The sequence below is a fragment of the Panthera tigris genome, chromosome D1 (assembly GCF_018350195.1).
Source record: "Panthera tigris isolate Pti1 chromosome D1, P.tigris_Pti1_mat1.1, whole genome shotgun sequence".
Lineage (NCBI taxonomy): Eukaryota > Metazoa > Chordata > Mammalia > Carnivora > Felidae > Panthera > Panthera tigris.
In genome coordinates, this window is record NC_056669.1 from 91,473,189 (window position 1) to 91,481,404 (window position 8,216).

The following is an 8,216-nucleotide window of genomic DNA, read 5'->3' on the forward strand; positions in this document are numbered from 1 at the left end:
AAAATAATATTAAAGTCCCAAATACGGCTTGTTACATTAAAAAAAAAACTCAAAAAATACCATTTTAACTATCTTTCCTTTTAGCAAACATTAACTGAGAAAAGCTGCTTACCTGTGTTCCCTCCCTAGTGCCAGATTTCTATTCATTTACCTTTTAAATTCAGTCAGTTTAAACATATGTAATTATTCCTGTGAAAGATTTACCGTTTAATTTATTGTATGTTAATTTTGTACACAATGCAAAGGGTAAAGTATTCTGAGTAATGTGGAGCTGACTACACTTTAATTTGTAGAGAAAGAGCAAGTTGGTAGGTTTGACTGATGTGCATTGTCAGGGCTGAAAAAATTGTAATCTTGAAGTGTGGGACACTTCACCTGCAAAATAACAAGCGAGCACAGATGAGTAGGTCTAAGCATGTAGAACATGTTTATATATATTTACATAGTAAATTAAATTTGAACTTGGGTTTCATATAACTCAGTTTTAATCTACTTGAGGTCTTCAATAGGTAAATGCCAACATGAAAATATAGTTCAAGGAAGGTTTTTCTAGTACCTTTAAGTACAGTAAATTTGGTAAAGAAAAAGGGCAAGGTAAAAATGGAAAGTTGACATATCAATAAGTGAAAAAAGGAATAGATGTGACAAACTCCCTAGGGCTTAAATCAGTGAGTGATTCATAAGCCTATTTTTATCCTGTAAATTGCAATTCATTGAAATAAGTCATATAAAGTATGTATCTAAATTAGTAAGAAGCATGTTTGTGTGTTCCATTTTAATAGGTATATATCATTTTGCAATCTCATACAATATCGTGTTTTGTGGGAAATTCAATTATAAAATCTAAATGGCTGATTCAGAGAACTCTGACAGTATTTTTTATCTGAGAAATTCTAAGGCTTAATTAGATGTTTCACATAGTCCATAATATATGAAACAGTTTTTCAATAAGCAAACTGAACCATTATTTCCTTAGACCTCTCTGATAAAGACTGTTGGTCCAAATCGTTGGCATGATAAAACCACATTCATTCATTAATAGTCTGCTCTACTGGAACTGTCTGCCAGCTTAAACCATTGAACAGCCCAGTGGAAAAATACACAAAGGGAGTAGACGAGATTGCAAATGATCGTGCTGTTCAGGAAACATATAAGGCATTTTATATACCATCTCCTTAGAGTGTTTAGAACCATCTATTTCTAGAACTGCATGGATCTAATATTCTTGGGTTGCAACTCAGTTTGAAGTGTATTATTTAGATCATTATAACTCTGTTGGATATATTCTTTTATTCCAACAAAATGCTTGGGAAATAATCTTTCCACACTCTCATTGAATTTTTCCATCTCTGTTTTTCAATTCGATCACTTATTGTGGACAGGCACAAAATTCTCTTCCGATTCTTTTTGGACAATTTCCAAAAGCTCTTCCAAAGTATTTTCTCCTTCACTTGCTTTTGGCTCAACATAAAATGCCTCAGAGTCCCTAATGGCTTCAGTGTTCACAGGAAGTCTTTATTTTCTCTCCCTGTTTTGACAGCAATTTATATTAGTATCTTCATCCTTCAAATTCTTCTCAGAGTTATTTTCAGCTGGATTTCTCCCCGTCTCATTAAGTCTTTCTTTATAAAGGCACATTGTAGAACTGATCCCTACTCATGCAAAACATTAGAATAAAACAAGTTTACTGTTTCTGAAGCTTCACTTATTGTACTGTAATTATCTACTGAAACATGAAATCAGATCAAGACTTAAACATATTAAGAGAAAATTTCTAACTTTTGAAGAATGTTGCATCCCATCTATTTGAATTTAGGCAACTCATATATGACTCACAATCCTAATCAAGAGACTAAAGGTTCCAGTAAATGGTTACAAGAATGGACAGTATATTCTACTTTATACTAGTGCCTTTAGTAATGCTCCCATCAATGGTAGGTTCTTCTGGGAAAATTCCAGTAAAGAATGTACAAATTGTGATTCATTTATTTTGACATGGGGTCTTTCTTATAATTGAAGCTTGGGAGACTATTCATTTTAAAGGGAGAAATAAGTCTATAATTTTAGATATGAAAGGGACTCGCTAAACAGACAGTGTGATTTATCAGCTTTACAAATGAGGAAGTGTAGTCCACTGAGGTTAGGTGATGATAAAAGACTATTGAGTAACACAGGAGAGTCCATAACCCTCCATAACTCTTCTCTTCATGACCCTTTGTCATAAACTTTTTGCAGAGATTACTCTGTGTTGCTAATTAAGCTATTGTGACAGTTTATCTGTTTCAATCACCTGGACTTAACTCTTTTAGTTTGTATGGAACAAAAGAAACCCTGGAAAATGGCAGCAGCATTTGGCTTCTGATATCTATTGCAACACCAAAAAAATTCCTCTACTGACTGTTTATGCATTAACTCTTAATCCAATGGAAATGAGACTGCTTTTTACTGCTCTCAGGGATTATTTCTAATTGCTCTTCTTTCACACTCCTATTCAAATGTTGATCCTTAGCATGGTACCTCTTTGTGACGGTGGGAGGAAAGCTTTTCCCTTCTTTTCTTCTAGGTTCTTTGGCTGGCCTAATAATGAAATTGACATAAACAGATTAACAGGAGGAAAAAAATACATATAATTTCATGCATAAGGGAATCCCAAAGATGTGAGGCTCTGACAGGCAAATTGCTCACTTGCCACCCTGAGCTAAGGAGAAAGGGGTGGTGGTCTTGGGCTTCAAAGGGGAGGAAGACAATTCATAGGAGGAGCAAATGTTTGGTGAAAAAATGTTAGCCATGCTGTGAGAAGTCTTTTTTGTGTTAAAAACCAAACCAAAACCAAACAACAACAACAACAACAACAGAAACTATCCTTGTCAGTAGCTCCCTTGCTGGTACAGGCTCCCCATCTAAATTCTTTTAGACAGTTAATGGGGAGGTAGGGGAAAAAAAAGCTCCTCCTAAATCTGTTGGGCCTTAATCATCTTCAGCTGGAAAGAACCCACATGCCAAAGTGGCACATTCTGGGGCGGCCTGCCCTGAACCCCATTAGTGAAATACATATTGCCAGTACATACATGACAAGTAGAGAAACTGAAAAAACTGCATATAGAAAATTTATAACATTTTATCAATGTTGAAACTTCTAAGTGCATTATCAGAGGATTCTTATTGTAGAACAGTAATTCAGTTGTCAAACTCACCCGGTGAGGCATGTGTGGTACTCAGGTGTTGGTGGACCATTTTTTTGGTCCATTAATTTTTTATTTTTAATTTTTTATTTTTGAGAGACAGAGTGACAGAGCATGAGAGGGAAACACAGAATCCGAAACAGGCTCCAGGCTCTGAGCTGTCAGCACAGAACTGACACAGGGCTGAAACTTGTGAACCACAAGATGATGACCTAGGCTGAAGCCAGGCGCCCCCAAATAGGGTATTTTTTTAATGGTCCTTTGCTGCATAGTTTGAGCAGCACTTCGCTAGAGGAATGAGAATTTAGGGTTTGGTAGCTTCAGTGGCACTGACTGCTTAAATATTTAGTTGGTTTCAATTCCCCATAGCCTTGTCTTCTCACGGTAGCACACAGTTCAGATATCTCTGTAATTATGGAAATAGTTGCCTAAAGAACAGGAAATGCCAATAACTATGCTCTTAGTTCACCTGTGAGTCCAGCAGAAGTTACTTATTATTAATAAGTTCATTGGGTGGGAAGGTAGAAAACTGTAACAGAACCCAAGAGGCTTGTTTTGATTTTCTTCCTGATTGGAGGAAAGGAAAACAATGGGAAAATATTGTATTCATTCACTAATTCCTAGGGGAAAACATACCCTTTTCACAGGAAGGGGACATACTAAAGTATTTACAGTTTCTTAGCAATTTAGTTTTTCTCAGAGGAGAAACGAAGGAAGACAGAGAGGCAGAAAGGATTCCCCTCAGTGACGTGAAACACATTTTGAGATGACCATAGAAATCAGGGGGTTGAAAGATGCAAACAACCTCTCATCCATTTCTGAAAACATGTTGAGCTATAGAAATTGTGTAAGGTTTCAAAATATGTTCTTGAAAATTAGGAAAATAAATAAAATATCAGCACCAAAGAAACATTCCATAATTACTGTAAAAGTCAGCAGGGAGGGTCAGGGAAAATGATGGAACATCTGTGTTGGGGCTGAGAGAGCTGAAACTTTTTTTTTTCTTTACTGGGGCAGCAAGCACTTTTTTTTTTCTTTTTTTTTTTTCAATATTTGAAATTTATTGTCAAATTGGTTTCCATACAACACCCAGTGCTCATCCCAAAAGGTGCCCTCCTCAATACCCATCACCCACCCTCCTCTCCCTCCCACCCCCATCAACCCTCAGTTTGTTTGCAGTCTCTTATGCTTTGGCTCTCTCCCACTCTAACCTCTTTTTTTTTTTTTCCTTCCCCTCCCCCATGGGTTTCTGTTAAGTTTCTCAGGATCCACATGAGAATGAAACCATATGGTATCTGTCTTTCTCTGTATGGCTTATTTCACTTAGCATCACACTCTCCAGTTCCATCCACGTTGCTACAAAGGGCCATATTTCGTTCTTTCTCATTGCCACGTAGTACTCCATTGTGTATATAAACCACAATTTCTTTATCCATTCATCAGTTGATGGACATTTGGCTCTTTCCATAATTTGGCTATTGTTGAGAGTGCTGCTATAAACATTGGGGTACAAGTGCCCCTGTGCATCAGTACTCCTGTATCACTTGGGTAAATTCCTAGCAGTGGCAGCAAGCACTTTCAAGGAGATTATTAGAACTGTTTGAACTCATTGTATATGTAAAGTCTAAGAACAGGACCTCAGAATGGAAAATTTAGGGTAAGAATGTAAGAAAGTCCCATTGAAAGATTTACTTAAAGTTTTCCTAAGCTCTGTAAAAATAAATGTAAAGTTTATAATAATAAATTTCATTTGTATGCCTCATTACAGTCTGGAAGAATGTCCACCTTGACTGTTCTCATTTTATACAACAGGTGAATAAGAGAGTTATTTCCATTTTACAGGTGAGGATGTTGGAGTATCAGTATGACTCAGGGGATCAGGATCCACACCTACCAAATTTTGGGTTGTTTTGTTTTTTTCTATAGCAATCTCTAAGAGGACATAGAATATGTGTTTTACTTTCCTTACTTTCTCTCCTTTCAAATTCAGGACACATGGTAGGGGTGCATGAATAACAGTTTTACTATTAAAAAATACATAGACTAACCTTGACTGTTATTTTTTGCATTCTTACATTTTTTTATCAAGGTGTCCTGCTTTCAGTTAGAGAACATTCCTTCTGAAGATATTCTAAATATATTCAGTCAATCCAAAGATGTTGTGTCAATCAGAGAACTGTGACAGACCAAATTACATTTCATGTTTCACTTTTTAGGTTGCTGTTAGTGTTTTGATGTCTTTGTTTCATGACTTGGAAAATGGAACCTGCATAAGTTCAGGGATGTTTCAGGATTATGTGAAAAATCAAGAAAATATTATTTTGGAGATATGTAGGAATTTATTGAAACTATGTGGAGGAATAATATCTAGCCTTTCTACCTGATTAATAATAGGGTATAATAACTGTTTTGTTTAAAGGTTAACTGGGGAGCCATAAAAGTTATATAATGGAAGTTAGAAATATTTCATTACAGAGAATTCACAAAAGTTGGGCTTATTTTCTGCTTTTATTTTTATCACTTTTGAATGCATTTTGAAATATGTATTGAATGTGTTCAAAAAGTAACCCAGAAGCCTAAATAATTTGATTTAAATCAATAAAATCTAAATGATGTTTTTGAAATTCTATATGAGAATTTTTGCTTTAGTTTAACGATCTCATGATTTGTGATATTTTTGATAGTCATTGATTGTACTACATTTTTAAAATTTTGATGTTAGGTCTAATCATTTCCCTTGCTTACTAAATGTATTACTTCAATGTCATTCTTTCTCCCCTACCTACACCAAACTGATGAACTGCTTTGAAATCAACATTACCAACATGCTAACTATCCACAGCTATAAAAATCTATTGCATATTTTATGATTAATATATCAACCCTCAAGATACAATCCCAACAAGTAGAAATATATATGTTGGGAATTTTGTGTAGAAAATCACTGAATATCTTTCCCCAGTGAGACAGAGGGAACTGACTCTCATCCTTGCCCTCATCCCATCCATGTGGAAAGTTTACATTAAGCACATTCTCTAATTCCCAAGGAACGTTTCTCAAGTTTCCTTTTACAGAGACTAGCCTATAACTAGGACCCATATGTGCTGTACAGAGTCAAGAGCAAAACGTTGGGGTAATAAGAGCAGGAAAGAGAGAAAGAATAGTATGTCAATAGGCAATGAAAGCTGAAGAAGAGTAGACAAATATTTTATATTTAGGGTGGCAAAGGATGGGAGGTGGAGAATGGGGAAGAATTGCTAGAAAATTTCTTTCTTCCATTTGTAAATCCCAACTCATTTTCTTACAACATATATTGACAGTCTGTTCCAGGCCAAGCATTGTGGTAAATAAGGGAGGTCCATGTTCAACCCACACTCTTCCTCAGATCCTAATCTAATCATGCATGCATTTATACCCATTTTATTTTTGTGCATCCTTTCAATCATTGTCCAATACCTCACCATCTCTAGGGTAGATCATTGTAACTCCCATTTTTAAATATTATCCAACATCCCCCCAGTTTTAACCTCTCCAAGGTAATTTCTCTAAAAGACAAATATAATCAGACATATTTAGAAATTTTACCTAAAGATTTAGATGTGCACATCCTTTTATAAGATCAAGTTTATACTCCTCAGGGCATCTGAAGTCCTTTAAAACAAATTCTACGTGTTTTCCTATATCTCTGCATCTTCGTTCTAGGTATTTGCCTCCTGTTGCTTTCATGACCTGGTGATAGGTAACTTGGGATCAGGGGCTTAGGTACCATATACACCTTTTTTTTTTTCTATTTTCATGGCTTTGATAATATTGCTGTCTTTGTCAACAACCCCCTAGTCAGGATTTCCAATCAGATTATGTCCTTTCTTCAGTGCATCTTTTCTGCTTTCCTTACACAGAGTTAATTGTTTTATTCTATGCACTCCATAAGTAATTTTGCTCATCTCCACTATAGCAGAACACATTGTATTGCATTTATACTGCCTGACTACTGTGAATTCTTCTAGGTTGGAAACTCCTTATTTTCTCTTATTTGCATATACCTAACTTATTGACTGTTCTATAGCAGTTACGTAATAAATATAAAATAAGTGAATAACCATTCCTTAACAGTAGCATTGGCTTTTGTGTCTGCATAAGTTACCATCCTAGAAAGAAGAAAGTGTATTATACTTTATAGTGTTTACAAAGCACATAATTGAGTTTAAGATATAGCTCTTATTTGGGGCACCTGGGTGGCTCTGACTCTGGCTCAGGTTATGATCTCACAGTTTGTGAGTTTGAGCCCCACATTGGGCTCTGTCCTAACAGCTCAGAGCTCAGAGCCGGAGTCTGCTTCGGATTCTGTGTCTCCCTCTCTATCTGCCCCTCCCCCCGTCAAGATATAGCTGTTATTCTATGCAGAGAGGAAAAACAATACCAGGTAAATCTTTCCACATGGCTTACCCTACACACACACACACACACACACACACACCCCACACTTATAAAGGGATGCACCATTTGGAGGAAGTAATCTCCCCAGGTCAAACTCCGTCAATCCCTACCTAGGTCTTAGAAGCTGAGAGGATGAAGTGTCTGTCTTGGGGAAACCAGTCAGCCTACAACAGCCTTCATCAGCTGCTCCCCTAGCAAGCCTTTTGTGTTGCCCTGATAACATTCTGCCATTGCCAGGAAACCGGGCTATTATTGCTGGTGATTTCCCTGGTGAAGAGGCGTGTAGCCATTGTCCCAAAGAAACAGAGGCAAGAGGCAAGAGCAGAATATTACAATTTTCTTTCAATTCCTCTCTTTTCCTTCCAGGCTCTACCTGCTCCAAGTGGCAGGCACCACCCACCTGCCCCCACCCACCCAACCCACACATCAGATTCAAGGTAGACTTCAATCTGTTCCATCTATTCAATCCTGGAATCTGTAATTCTGTTTAACTTCTCTAATTTCTGCAGAGATGCATGCAATGGGGGGAGACAATAGCCCATGCCAGATTAAAGCCTTGAAAGGAAAAAATTAAAGTGTCAAAATGTTAACAGAGAT

General features: G+C 36.7%; 1 long non-coding RNA gene across 1 annotated transcript; it reads right to left on the reverse strand.

Annotated features, from left to right (window-relative positions):
* Positions 1-1,357: 1,357 nt before the first annotated feature.
* Positions 1,358-7,810, reverse strand: LOC122231432. Its single transcript, XR_006208676.1, has 3 exons — positions 7,730-7,810; positions 2,518-2,577; positions 1,358-1,652 (listed from the first exon to the last, which is right to left on the reverse strand). It is a non-coding gene; the product is annotated as an uncharacterized LOC122231432 (long non-coding RNA).
* Between the last annotated feature and the right edge of the window lie 406 nt (positions 7,811-8,216).